The sequence below is a fragment of the Cyanistes caeruleus genome, chromosome 1 (genome assembly GCF_971803275.1).
Source record: "Cyanistes caeruleus chromosome 1, bCyaCae1.hap1.1, whole genome shotgun sequence".
Classification (NCBI taxonomy): Eukaryota; Metazoa; Chordata; class Aves; order Passeriformes; family Paridae; genus Cyanistes; species Cyanistes caeruleus.
The window spans coordinates 50437946-50450708 of record NC_141701.1 but is presented as its reverse complement, the minus strand read 5'-3'; the positions used below and the strand labels follow the sequence as shown (position 1 = coordinate 50450708).

The 12763-nt window shown below is 36.6% G+C and overlaps 1 long non-coding RNA gene across 2 annotated transcripts in view; it reads left to right on the top strand.

Annotated features, from left to right (window-relative positions):
* The window catches only part of LOC111924006 (uncharacterized), a 62743-nt gene that overhangs the window by 44639 nt on the left and 5341 nt on the right, over positions 1–12763 (top strand). Inside the window, exons 1-4 of one of the 2 annotated variants that reach the window (XR_015287838.1) lie at positions 7375–7519; positions 8300–8471; positions 8611–8675; positions 12109–12187. This is a non-coding gene — a long non-coding RNA (uncharacterized LOC111924006). Of the gene's footprint in view, positions 1–7374; positions 7520–8299; positions 8472–8610; positions 8676–12108; positions 12188–12763 lie in introns of those variants that run through there. The other variant, XR_015287835.1, reaches the window with a different exon arrangement.

Here is a 12763-nt window from a genome sequence, read left to right as displayed (position 1 = left end):
TGCTGTTTTATTAGCCACAATTGTACTGACTTTAATAAATGTAAGTAAATAGCATAATTTCATTAGTGATTTTATATTTTTCAACATTCATATGCGTAGCCTCATGAAGAGGAGCAGAAATTTGATTATTCTTAAACAGCGTTATCTGACTTGGAACAGGTTAGCATAACTGAGAGGGAAACTGTGTTTAAATCAAAATGCAACACCTTATAATTCAGCTTTGAAAGTAAGTGAAAGCAAAGTCTTGTTACTTTTACTGAAAGAGCTCTCATCTTAAACTCCCAAGAAACAAGTAATTACTCATGCTATTGCTTGGCCTGTATTGGGGGACTTGAGCATATCCCTGGTAGGAAACTCACTGTGTAGTCTTAATTTGTATGGGGCTTTCCCACAAGATGAAGGATAATGCAAAATATTTTAAAACCAGCCCTGTAGTAATGGCTTGGGTACAGGTATCCAAAGCCCCATGCATGTTTCAGAATCCACAGCGCTGAACTAGTTTCCCACCTGCTGTCCAGCCTTACTTGAAAGGAAAGCTTTTTTCAAAGAAATCAATTTACTTTGGTAAAAATTGTCAGAAATACTGGCTCTTACCATGCTTTTTGTCAAGATGTGAATTTTGCCTTCCTAGCTTTCCCCATTTTCTGTGAAGCCCCAAGCCAGCTCTGCCAGTCTGGCTATAAAGCTGTTACCCAGCTGTCAGCTTGTAGTGGTACTTTTAACAGCTCCAGCTTATCTCAGGCTAAGTCTGTTTAGGCTTCCAGGAAAGATGTGTTCTGCTTTGGATGTGCTCAGGTGCACATCAGTTACTTCTTGCTAGCTATCAACATGTCTATTCACTTAATGGTTTCCTGTTCTAGTTACAAAAGAAGAAAGTGCAACACTTTGAGCATCGCCTCCATTTATTGATTCCTGAGTCTTGCATCTTGTCTAATTCTTAATCCTTATACCTTTTCTCTTTTTCTGCACTGTTTCCTCTTAGTCTGTCTCCTTCCTCTGCCCTTGCTCAAACATACACATTGCAGCACAGGAGGCCACGTTGCTCCCTCCATAGCATGGCCCAAAGAAACAAAGATTCTTCTTGGTTTTGGAATTGAAATTAGTGCTTCCAAGACTTTCCCTCTCATAGTAAGGAATGAATCATAGCTTTAAAAAAAAACCCAAACCCCTAAAAAGATTCTCTTCCTCACATAACTGCAGTAACAAAGGATTTTAAAAAAGATTAAAAAAAAATAAGGCATAGCAGAATGCTCGTGTAAAAGTGGAAACACAGCTGCAATATATCAATAGTGGTTTTCATGCTGGAAGGAAAGAAAATATCTTTTTGGAAAAAAATATAGAAAAGTATTGTTAAATTTGGATCATTTTTAAAAATAAGAATTTGTTACAATATAATGGCCATTTACAATTGAGGGACTCTTTAAATATTCTTTGCCTCTAGTTTTTATTCCTTCTTCTACATAAGGGCAAGTTGTTTCATGTCCCCAAAATACAATAATTTCTAATTGTAATAATTTTAACATGTACATAAACCCTTGAGAGACGCTGGCAAAATGTGTATATGAGTCAAATTTAATATCAAATTTCAGATGTAGAATATGAGTCAGCCTTTTCATTAAGTACACAGTTTGCTTGAAGTCAGGGATAACTTCATTGACCTTAACAATCCTATTAGCAGGTTTACCTTTATTTTAAACTCACCAATATCTCATTAAAATAAATGACACTGACTATGAAGACTTTTAACTCACAGCCCAGGCAGGTATTACATGATTAATCTTTAATAGGTCAAGACCACAGTATTCACTATCTGAAAACTTTATCACTTATGTGCAATAAGATATACAATTAAGTATAATTATAGGTTCTTGTGTCTGGACCTACTTAAAAAAATACATATTCCTGCTTTGGAAGAGTATTGAAATAATCTATTTAGCTAGTACAAAGAATATATTTTCTTTTCTCATGCTGCTTCCCTTATTCAGACACTGACCAGGATTCCCCTCTCCTACATCCTTTCTTGGAGATTAATAGATCTTTTATAGTTGCAACAGCTATGAAAGAAAAATACTATAATGATTTTAGAGGAAATGTGCATTTGTTTCAAAACTTCCAGAACATATATTTCATACTTTGCAGCGTGAGTGCATTCACAGCTTTGAAATCTACAGCCTTTTAATGACTCTTTCTAGTCACTTATTGCACCCATAAATTTTGTGGAACATTTCTAGTTGGGTTGTCGAATAGGAACTCAATAGTTTAATGTGCTGTGTTCTTTACATAATGCACTGTACTAACAATCAGATAGAATTTCCTAATTAAATGTGGGACAAGTTGTATAATGCAGGCGTTAGTGAATCTGTGTTACTGAAGCAGGAGCAAGGCACGCTAAATTATAAATGGTAATCACCAGAAATTGAAACATAACACAGGAAAGTTTGACAATCAAGAAACAGTCAATTAAATGTAGGCTTAATTTCCCTTTTAAACTCACAGAATGTATGCAGGTAAGAAGGGTCGTATGTTTTCAGCATAGTAAGTGCTTTTTAATCTGATACTTCCCAACTGAGCTTAGTCATTGTCAAGGTTTTTAAATACAGACAGGGTTAATTTTTTACAGTACCTATGAGGGGGAGGAGCCTGGAACAGTGTGGGAGTGGCCAAGATCCATATATTATTCAATGCCATTTCATGTCATTGCTAGGGCATTCCTTTCTGGCAGAGCAAGCCTGGCAGATGGAGCAGTGGGGTAATGCTGGTCCCAGCCAGAGAGAGCAGTTTGGGTGGCATGGCTGTGAGTGGGTTGAGCTCCACACTCTGTCTTTTGTATGCTTTTGCACTTCGTATTGTTGCTGTTACTGTTCCATTTCTTACCTTGTTGCTGTTTACAGTAAATTGTTCTTATCTCCACAAAGGTCATTTTTGCCTTTTGTGCCTCCAGTTCTCTTCTCTGGCCACTCATGTGCAGAAGAGAAGGGAAGGGGAAGCAAGCGAGAGGCACTGTTGTTTTGGAGTCCTGGTGGAGGGGGCACTAAATACCATTCCTAAGCCACAATTGTCAGGAAAAACCCCAATAAAGCTCCTATTACAGGAGCTGTGAAGGAAATGTAGTCCACAGCTCAGGAAGGTACAGTCAAGAGGGAACCATTAGCTGCTCTGTGTGACAGAGAGGTCCCTCTGATTGCTCCCCAGGTATTGAACATTACCTTCCTAAGGAGCTCCTAAAAGCAACCAGGTAGAAAATTCTGAGTATAAGAGCTATAAGAGAGATGGTTTTCTGGCTTGGAAGTGGCCAAGTAAGTAATAGGAGAGGTGGAAATTCTTAGTACTTATTGATACCTTGCAGGCAATTGTCCACAATTGGACAATTAATTATAATAATTAATGTGGACCATTAATAACAGGTAAAAATTCAATGTATTATCACAGTATTGAAAGCACACACTTATAAAATGGTATTCAAACCAAATAATATTAAAATGATTGCATAACAAAGCACAGGGCCACTGTGTTTTAGCAATGAAACATACAATTTAACCTGATGTAACTGGACATTAAGGTTTCCTGTTGGACGGGACAAATATGCTCTGCAGGAGGTGAGGCTAATAGAAATGTTTATATTAATTTTTTAATCAATGTGCATTGATATTATGAATTAGAGTGTGAATTTTAGAGTGAACATATATGAAGCAATATGAATATACATAATACAAATCTGTTCACAGGAGTTTAGATTTAGATTTAGATTTAACAACAAAACTCTTATAAGAACCAGTTTTTTCTGCAGAAATTAGAGGTGGTTAGAGTGACATGGAAAGAAGCAAGGATTGTATTTCTGATGCATTAAGTACTCATTTTCTCATCCTTATTACAAGGATGCTCAATAGCTAATCAAGAAATTAAATGATTAACTAAGGCTGTCTTTAATCATTCTGTCATTATGTTTCACTCAGGCTTGAATGACAACAATCCTGAGGTATGTCAAAGAACTGAAGGTGCAGTAATGATTTGTATATCTACATGAGTTTATGCGTATCTGTGTGCTCAGGTGTGTTGGCTGATTTTTAAGTCCCTTGCACTGAAAAGAAATCTGAAAAGAAATATTTGAAAAGTAAGGGTTTACTGATGAAACTTGAATGCAGAATAACTTTTACTCACAGATGGATAAACATTATATTTATATAATATAAATGCTATCAATGGCAAGTACTAACTGAATTTTTTACCTTGATCTATTAACCAAAATAATTGCCAATATGACTAAGTATTTGGAATGTTCTAAGATGACTTCCAAAGACTCTGTTGAGCTTTAGATCAGGTCTTGAAGAAAGAGAAATGACACTGAGCCTTCCATTCATGGCATTTTTATGCTATCCTATTGGAAAAGGTATGGACAGGTTGCAGCTCTAGGCTCTTTCAGTAATCTTTGTATTATTTATGTATGCATGTATGTATGTATGTATCTTTAAAAATTAATATGCAGATAATAAATTATTAAAATTAAGGTGCATTATTTTAGACTATAATGATAACGGGAAGATACATTAGTAACAGAGATATCATCTGGTAAATTACTAAATGTCCATTCCTGTCTAACAAGTTATGTATGCAGTTGACATTATTTTATTTTCCCTACTGAAACACCTTAATTTCTTACGTCACGCTTCTGGACTATTGTACTGTTGCTTTTTAAATGTCTACATAGGGCTAAAATTGCTGTTATTCAACATTTAAGTAGACAGACAGGATAAGCTTTAAAGAATAGCTACTGTTCTTAGCATGCTGAGGGTGTTGTACTTTTTATTGTATGGACTAATCTGCAATTTTTAAACATCATCACAGAGAAGGTGAAAATACAAGGCAGCTGTCCTTCACAAAGGGAAAGAATTATTTTCCGGCATTAATGTGTATAATTATATTTAATGAAGGAATGTAAAATAAAGAGTAATTAAGAGTTAATATTATTAAATAAAATAGTGCATAATAATTAATGGCATATTAAACATATCCATAATTAAGTATTTCAGTTTAATGTGTTAAGTCATAGGAAAGAACATTAATTATAACACAGTCATTGGCCATATACCGTCAAAAACTAACATTCTGAAAGACCGTGAAAATTATTATTGTTAATTTATTTGCAAAAGAAAACATGAAGTGTCCCTAGACTTCTTTTCACACAAGGATCCTCTATATTCTGTTGAAAAAATGAGTGTGAAGGCTAAATGCTAAATGAGTGTTTTGCCTGTGTGATGCCAGTAGTAGGTGATAATCCCTACCTTTGTTAACTGAAGGTACAGAAAAAGATAGATGAATATACTGTCTTTATTTTGTACCAGCCATAATGACACAAATCTTGTGCTTCCATCAATCTCACTGTTTTGTTTGGTCAAAAAATTGTTATTAAGTAACATGACTTAACTGCTCATCTCGTGTTCAGTGACACAATCTCACGAGTCTCAAGAGTTTATTATGCAGTCAATTAATGAACAAGGAGAGGAGCTATTTGAATGAGGACTTCTGCTGGATCCCAGGTGTTTCAAAAGAGGTTAAATGCACCTTCTCAATGCAGACTCTGCCTTTGAAATCTTGAGAGTGCTGCTAGTCAGAAGCTGCAAGTGCTCAGGCCTTGCTGTGTGTGCCTTGCTTTTCTACTTTTTCCCAACTGTGCACTCTAGACGGCTCTTTGCTCTCATTCAGATCAGTATTCCTTCAGCTCTGATGTGTTTCCATGGTCATGTGAAAGCAGGTAAGCCCTATAACAAGGGGGCAAGATTTCTGAAACCAAGAGCATTGCTACACAACAGGAATTGACATCAAATATGTTTTCCCTGGGCAGCTGTGTTAGGGCTTTCTATGCTTAGACCCTTTGTGACAGCCATAGAAGCATGCACAACTCTCTTCAGACAGCTAAGGATAGATTCCCTTCATCTGAGAAAATGGAAAGACAAAAATATTGGAGGGTAACAGGGAGTTTCTTGATCTTGTTATCGTCAGAAAGCCTTGTAGGGTTGTGGCTTTTATTTTGTTGTTTTTTTTTTTTTTTTTTTTTTGTTAGTTTTTGGTGGGGTTTGTTTGTTTGTTTGTTTGTTTGGGGTTTTTTGTTTGTTTTTTTTCTGAAAAGTCCCATGAGACATATGACTGACTTGAGTCTGTTATGGAAGGAAATCCTGGATAAGGCGGAGCTGGAACAACACAAAAGACCCAGCTGTTTTTGCAGTCTAGTGTTTCCAAGGAGGTGACAACTGCTGAAGCCACTTGTTAATGTAGTAACACAAAATAGTCTCCACAGTCACAGTGAACTCCAGAAGCCTTTGGCACAATCTTTTAACTGGAAATTGTTGGCAAATAGTATTGAGCAATGGTAAGATGATGAAGGGGCAATATTAAGGCAGTCTTGATAAATCATGTAACTTGATTGTTTCAGTCCTTCAGTCACCAAAGTAAAGAAACAGCTTTTACTTGTAGAAAATTATTTTTGAAATTAAAAACTTGAAGAATAACTGCAGAGTAATCCTACAAAGAATTTAATAGCCTTTGTTAATAGTGGAAATTTTACCTTAGGTTCAGGGCAAAACACTGCTACACTGCAAAGACCTCTGCAGAACAGACTGTGAAATGAAAGTTAAAACAAGCATTTATAGCCCATAAAACCTACAGCATTGGTATTGTTGCCTCATAATTGCATGAAAGTCATGTATATTGATTTGCTAGGAAATACTGGGACAATAGTCTACATATCCTTTTACATGATAATATTTCTATGAAGCTTATTTATTCGTTACCAAAATATGACCCATCTTGCAATTCACAGTTTAAATTATATGCAGGTACACTGTCATTTCATGTAAAATAGTTTCAACAGCAAGCAGCTCTGTAGCTCAGATGTGTTTCAATCTCTGCATTGAACAGCAAGCTCTTGGAAGACACGTAAAGTTGCTTTCTTAAGGAGAATGATCTATATGTATGGTTTAATTCAGCACAGTTCTGTTACATCCCAACTCTTATTTCCAAGGCCCAGACACAACATGAGACAGTCCTGCTCTCTCTTAGGGTGAAACTGCAGATTTCCTTCCTGGTTTAATTTCGGAAGTTACACGCAGCAACCTTGGCCTCCTGAGTGCTGCTGAACCCTCTGTACCTAATTTGTAACTTGAGCAATGTTTTATATGTTTTAATCTTACATTGAAAAACAAAGATCATTATTCTTAATAAAATAGACATGGTTCAAGGAAAAGAATATTTTAGAAATGGCATTCAAATACTTGCATCACAGCCTATTTATTCTACCAAGTATAATCTTTAGCAGAAGTTAGTGGTTTTGGTTTTGATTCAACAAAGATTTTGCAGAGAGGGTTACTCAGATTTCAGACTGAGGAAAGCAACACAGTTCTGGGACAACTTCCACAAGAGACCGAACGAGACATTCATCCTGACGCTTTTAAGAAAGAATTTGCTTTTGTTTTTCTTGCTCCCCTGAACTTCAGGAAGTAGAATGTAGGGGTGCTTCATTCTGCTGGTGAGTTCTTGGATCTGTTTAATAAAATTAGTATATTCTCATGCTCTGCACAGGCTGCAGAAATAATTCTGGGTGTCCCACTACCTTCCAGGAGAATGTCCTAATAGGAGCTATATCATCTATCATCAGAGCTTGAATGAAATCTGTCTGTCAAAAATCATTGCTTGCTTGTGGCTGTGCTCCTCGTTCTTCCATCACCTACAAATTGTGGTTACACAGGCCCTATAAATATGAGCTGTGAGAAACAATAGTGTTGCAGAGGTACTTCGAGTTCCAGAGAGAGAGAGGGTCAGGTTTATTCTCATCTGTGAGCAGCTGGCTAACTCAGCTCTCTTATTAGTGAATCAGTTCACATTGGCCAAATAAAGTCTGACCTCTCACCTTCCTTCTCCTCTTGGCCTTCGCTGAAGTGACATGTGCTCCCTCCTCAATGAATTATCCATGGCTGCAGGACCAGCAGGGCCAGCCTTCCTTCAGACCTTGTAACAAGCTCTTCTAATTTTGGCACTGCTTGCATGGGAAACAACATGGGTTTTGCCAGGAGAATTTTAGAGACTTCCTTGAATGCACTAAGCTGAGTGAGAATTTAAGATTTTGATGGTCTAATTGGTGGACACAAACCAGTGAGCCACAAAACCAATGTGAGCCTTGCAGAAGTAAGCAGAAGAGCACCAAAAAAAAGTGTCTATGGGTAAAGTGTTTTGTCATTAATGCTGTAAAATTAAAACCTAGCCAGGTCTAAACTCTCCTTCCCACAATCAACTGTTTTCTTGCTGCCAGCACAGTTAATGGCCCACAGGTTTCATGCCTTGGACAAAACCATAATGCCTTCCTCAGCTGCCTTCCTGCCAACCTGCACTGCCCTCAGCCCCTCAGTACTGCAGCTGCTGTGATATTCTCTGTGTCCAAGGATTCCAACACTCACTGGAGTCAAGGAAGGAAACAGAAAAGGGTGAGAACATCTTTGAACATTGTTAAAGCAATGTTAGGGTGCAATTTGTCTTGGGCAACATGAGCATTATAAAATAGCTATGCTTTTTTATCTCAGGCTAATATAAATTAGCAAAATGTCCTTTTGCTGCTCTTCACAGAAGAGCATGTGTGCATGGGTTTGTGGTCTCAGAGGAACATGTTAACAGACACTTAATGCCCACATGTAAGTACCTATATTTGGAAAACTCATGACCTTTAATGTGGTACTTCTTTTTCTTCTTGCTTTTATCAAGGATCTTTCACGATGCTACAGTTAATTGAACACAAGATTGATTCAATCATGACTTTACTAACAAGAAAAATCATGAAAAGTAGGCCAGAGTTTTCAGCGAGCAGCAAAGACTTTCCTGATTTAGCTTGCCATGCACTATTTTATGGTAAAACTGATCGACATCCTTCTGGTTACTATTTACTTAAATACTATTTTTTTATCAGAGACTAAACAAGGTATAATCCCTACAGAAACCTGAGCTGCTTATATTAAAGTCAGATGGGATGTAAAATGGAGCATTTCTGTTATTTTTGGCTCAGTAATATGCAGTTATGGTAATTTCCACCAGCATACTCAATGCCTTGTGCTTTTGTGACAAAACAGAAGAGGCCTTTGCTTGCCTGTTTCTTTTCCATAGTGACAGGATGACTTAAACATGTTAATGCAGCCTAGAGACTTTCTGTCTCAGAGATAGCTTTGCTTGCACTTGAGAGATAGAGGAAACGTGTGGAGGGGTTTTTTATGCCAAGTTCTTTATTATGCATAGGGGCACATAGGTACATGTACACAGAGGTTGTTATTTCTCCCCAGTGGCCAAGCTCTTCCTCAGCTTAATGGCTAACTCCAAGAAAGAGGTTGCTAAAACCTTGCAGGTTTAGCCAAGTTCAGCTGTTTCTTAATAGAGGCTCAGAAAGCACTGACAAGAGCTACACAGAGAGCAGGAGGGCGCCAGGGTACTCCTTTGTCCCCTCCTCCATAAAACATTCCTATGAATGTCAGGTATGGGTGAAAGAGAGATAAAATCTTTTACCAGAATCTTCAAAACTCTACTAAGAACAACAATGGTTTCAAAAATAAATAGAAAAGATAATAATTAATTATAAAAATAATTTAAGTAACTTCTTTGTTACATGTATGTGATGAGATCTGCTGAGAAAATGTTATAGGATGAAAGATAAGGGGTTTTTAAAATATGTATTTCTATCCTTTACTATTAGCTTTGCAGGGACAGTGAATGAGAAGGAAATAAACTTACTTTTCATGCTGGTGGAGAGGATGTTGGATTTCTTTTACTAACACTACCAATATGTAAAGTAAGAAATGGTATACCATGTTTGCAGGAAGAAAACAGTTCTCGTAATTTCTATTTCCACTTAGCATAGAAAGCGAGACAAAAACAATTAGAACAGAATTAAACTTTTTTCCTTCACCTAAAGGAAACAATATGAAAAGGAGTTGTGTAATCTCTTTTCCAGACATGAGATTCTTACTAGATTTGCCAGAGCTAAGTAACAATATTGTTTCTATTGTCATATGCATCATTAAAGAGAGAACTTAAAATCTGCCTGTAATTCACATTTCCTGAGCCATAATTGTCATGGGCTTGAATATTATCTATTCATATCTCAGAACCTTCATTCATTTGAACTGTTGGTACTTGCCAGAACCTACTAATGGTTAACAACATAAACATTGTAGAAAGATATTGTTCTTTCCTTTAAACAATTGATAATCAAAATTGAATATTTAATATTCAATCCTAATCAAAGATTAAATTGAATAGAATTCACATTTATTAAGCAACTGACATCTACGTCAGTAGACTATAATTAGCTCATGACAAATAATCAAGTAGTTTACAACATTAATATGCCATTCAGATGAGGGAGCAGTAAGTTCTGTGCTTCCCAAACCAGCTGGTCACTCATGCCGAGATAGAAAATACAAGGTTCAAGACAGACTGCTTGTTGTGTCTTAATATTCAAGTCCCTCTTTCCTTAGGGACTTGAAATATTTTCAAGTTTATGAAAATTATGTGATGGGTAATGCATTGAAAAACTGGCAACTGGCCTTTGAAATGTACCAAACCCTTGCTCTTGAGTGGGCTAATTACATGGACAGGGTGAACCTTTGACTGCATTCCCACTGAACAGTTTGCAGATAATACAAGTACTGCATAATTGCTTTGTGAATTTTAAAGTGCAGTGTCATTGCAGCATACTGTATCTTGCCTTTGTCACTGTGTGGAGTTGAATGTAAACACACAGCAACTTAAAATAAAAAATAGCTAAGTTAGTTCCATTTCCCATCACTAAGCACTGCTCTCTCAGAAAGCCTTCTTTTCACAGGGGATGTTTCTGATCGTGACTCATCAGCTGGCTGAATAAAATCTAAACAGATAAGAGAAAAAAAATCTTTTATACAGCTTAATGGCTATGAGAATCTGCTAATTCTGCTGCATATTATTGCAAAGTTTGTGTAAGACCTCTGTTATTAGGTTGATTCAGCTCAGAGGGATGTGATATTTTACTTTTATGACTCTGTATAATCCTTTGCCCTGAAGTTGAAATTGCATTGTCCCCTGACTCACAATAAGTGATGAATTACAAGGTAGTGCTGCCAATTTTCCAATACACACAAGATGAGAGATATAAACAATCATTTCCTCATAACAGCAACATGAACTAAACTGGGTTCAACAAAACTGAACTAAAACCTGCAAAACAGCAAAACTAATTTTTCCCACAGACTGATTCAAAACCTTCTTTGCATCCCATATTTGAAATTTTGATTATAAAAAATGCAGTGTTCATTTCAATAAGCCATCAACCAACCACTCAAGGCTAAGTCTGAATATCATTAATCTGTGAACATGCACTTATGTATCTATATGCAGGAGCATACATGCATTAGTTGTCAGTATTATTGATATTCCACATAGTATGACAATTCAGAGCCATAATTTTTTAAGTCCTCATGTACCTCCTCACTGTGATTTCTTTTCTTAATTGTAGGTTGAACATTCAACATCTTACATTAAACCGGAAAGATCTCTTTCTTTTGCTCCAAGTTCAGTTTCTGCTAAAAATGCCAAGAAACCTTAGAAATATTTCCCTTTTTCTCATAACCTTAATCCCGCATTGCATTTCAAATACTGCTACAACAGAGCCACCACATGTTTATTGCATGTTTTAGAGCTTTGTTTTAATTAGATTGGCAGTTAGTGGCTTCAGGGTTGAACAACCTTATGTCTTCACCACTCTTGCCTTTGCAGTTTGTAAAAGTAAAAATTCAAATTGCCCTGTGAACTGAGACACATGGAGAAAAGGGCTACCTTGTATGCCAGCAGGGGAAGAGCTAGAGATATGTACAAGATATGCAAAAATACATACATGGTAATGCCTGCATGTTTAAACCTTGGGAGAATTCCACCCCACCTTTTTCTCTGCCTTCACTGTATTTTTTTCCGAAGTAGCAAATGTCATAATTTTCAATTGTGTTTGACCCTGTAGTTTCTCTGTATATGTGAAAGGGGATAACCTTCCTTCATTATTACTCATAGGGACCACCATATTATCCACAGCTTCTTTTCCTTGCTTAACAGGAATTGAATTCTCCATGAAGAACAGGGTTTCTCATGAGGAGAAGAAGAGGAGAAAAGTGATTCACAAATCAGAGTGAAGGTGAGCTTTGAAAGAGAGCTAAAAACCAAGCCCAAAAGTACTAATGGAAGTTGAAGAACAAGACACCACTGCAGGCAAATAGAAAGTGAAGATTTTTGACTAAGATGCTATAGTTGGTCTGAAAAGAAGACTGCAAAATAACAAACTGAAAGAAGATATTAGAGCAGGGGTGTGAAGTAACTAACCAGGAGAAAGTGGTGACAAAAGCAGTGAGAATTATAGGATTTAGTGAAAAGGGTCTTCTCCTCCTTTTAGAAGAGATGAAGCGGGAAGGGTTAGAAAAAAAAATCCATAGAAACAGGAAATCCAGTAACAAAAACCTAAAAACAGAAAAGCAGATAAAGAAAAAAATGGAAAGGAGATAATTATTTAAGCCACCTTTCCTTTTAGCAGGCCAAGATGATAAAGTCTGCCAAAATCCTTGCAAAATGCAACATTGATTCAAATCTGGGCATTTGGGAGTAATGAATTCCCTTCACACATATAAGAAGTAAGAAACATTGTGCAGAGAAAAGATAAGTAGGCAATTTTGGAAAATACTACCCAGGCAAAAAGCATCATGAGTGCCATATGTCT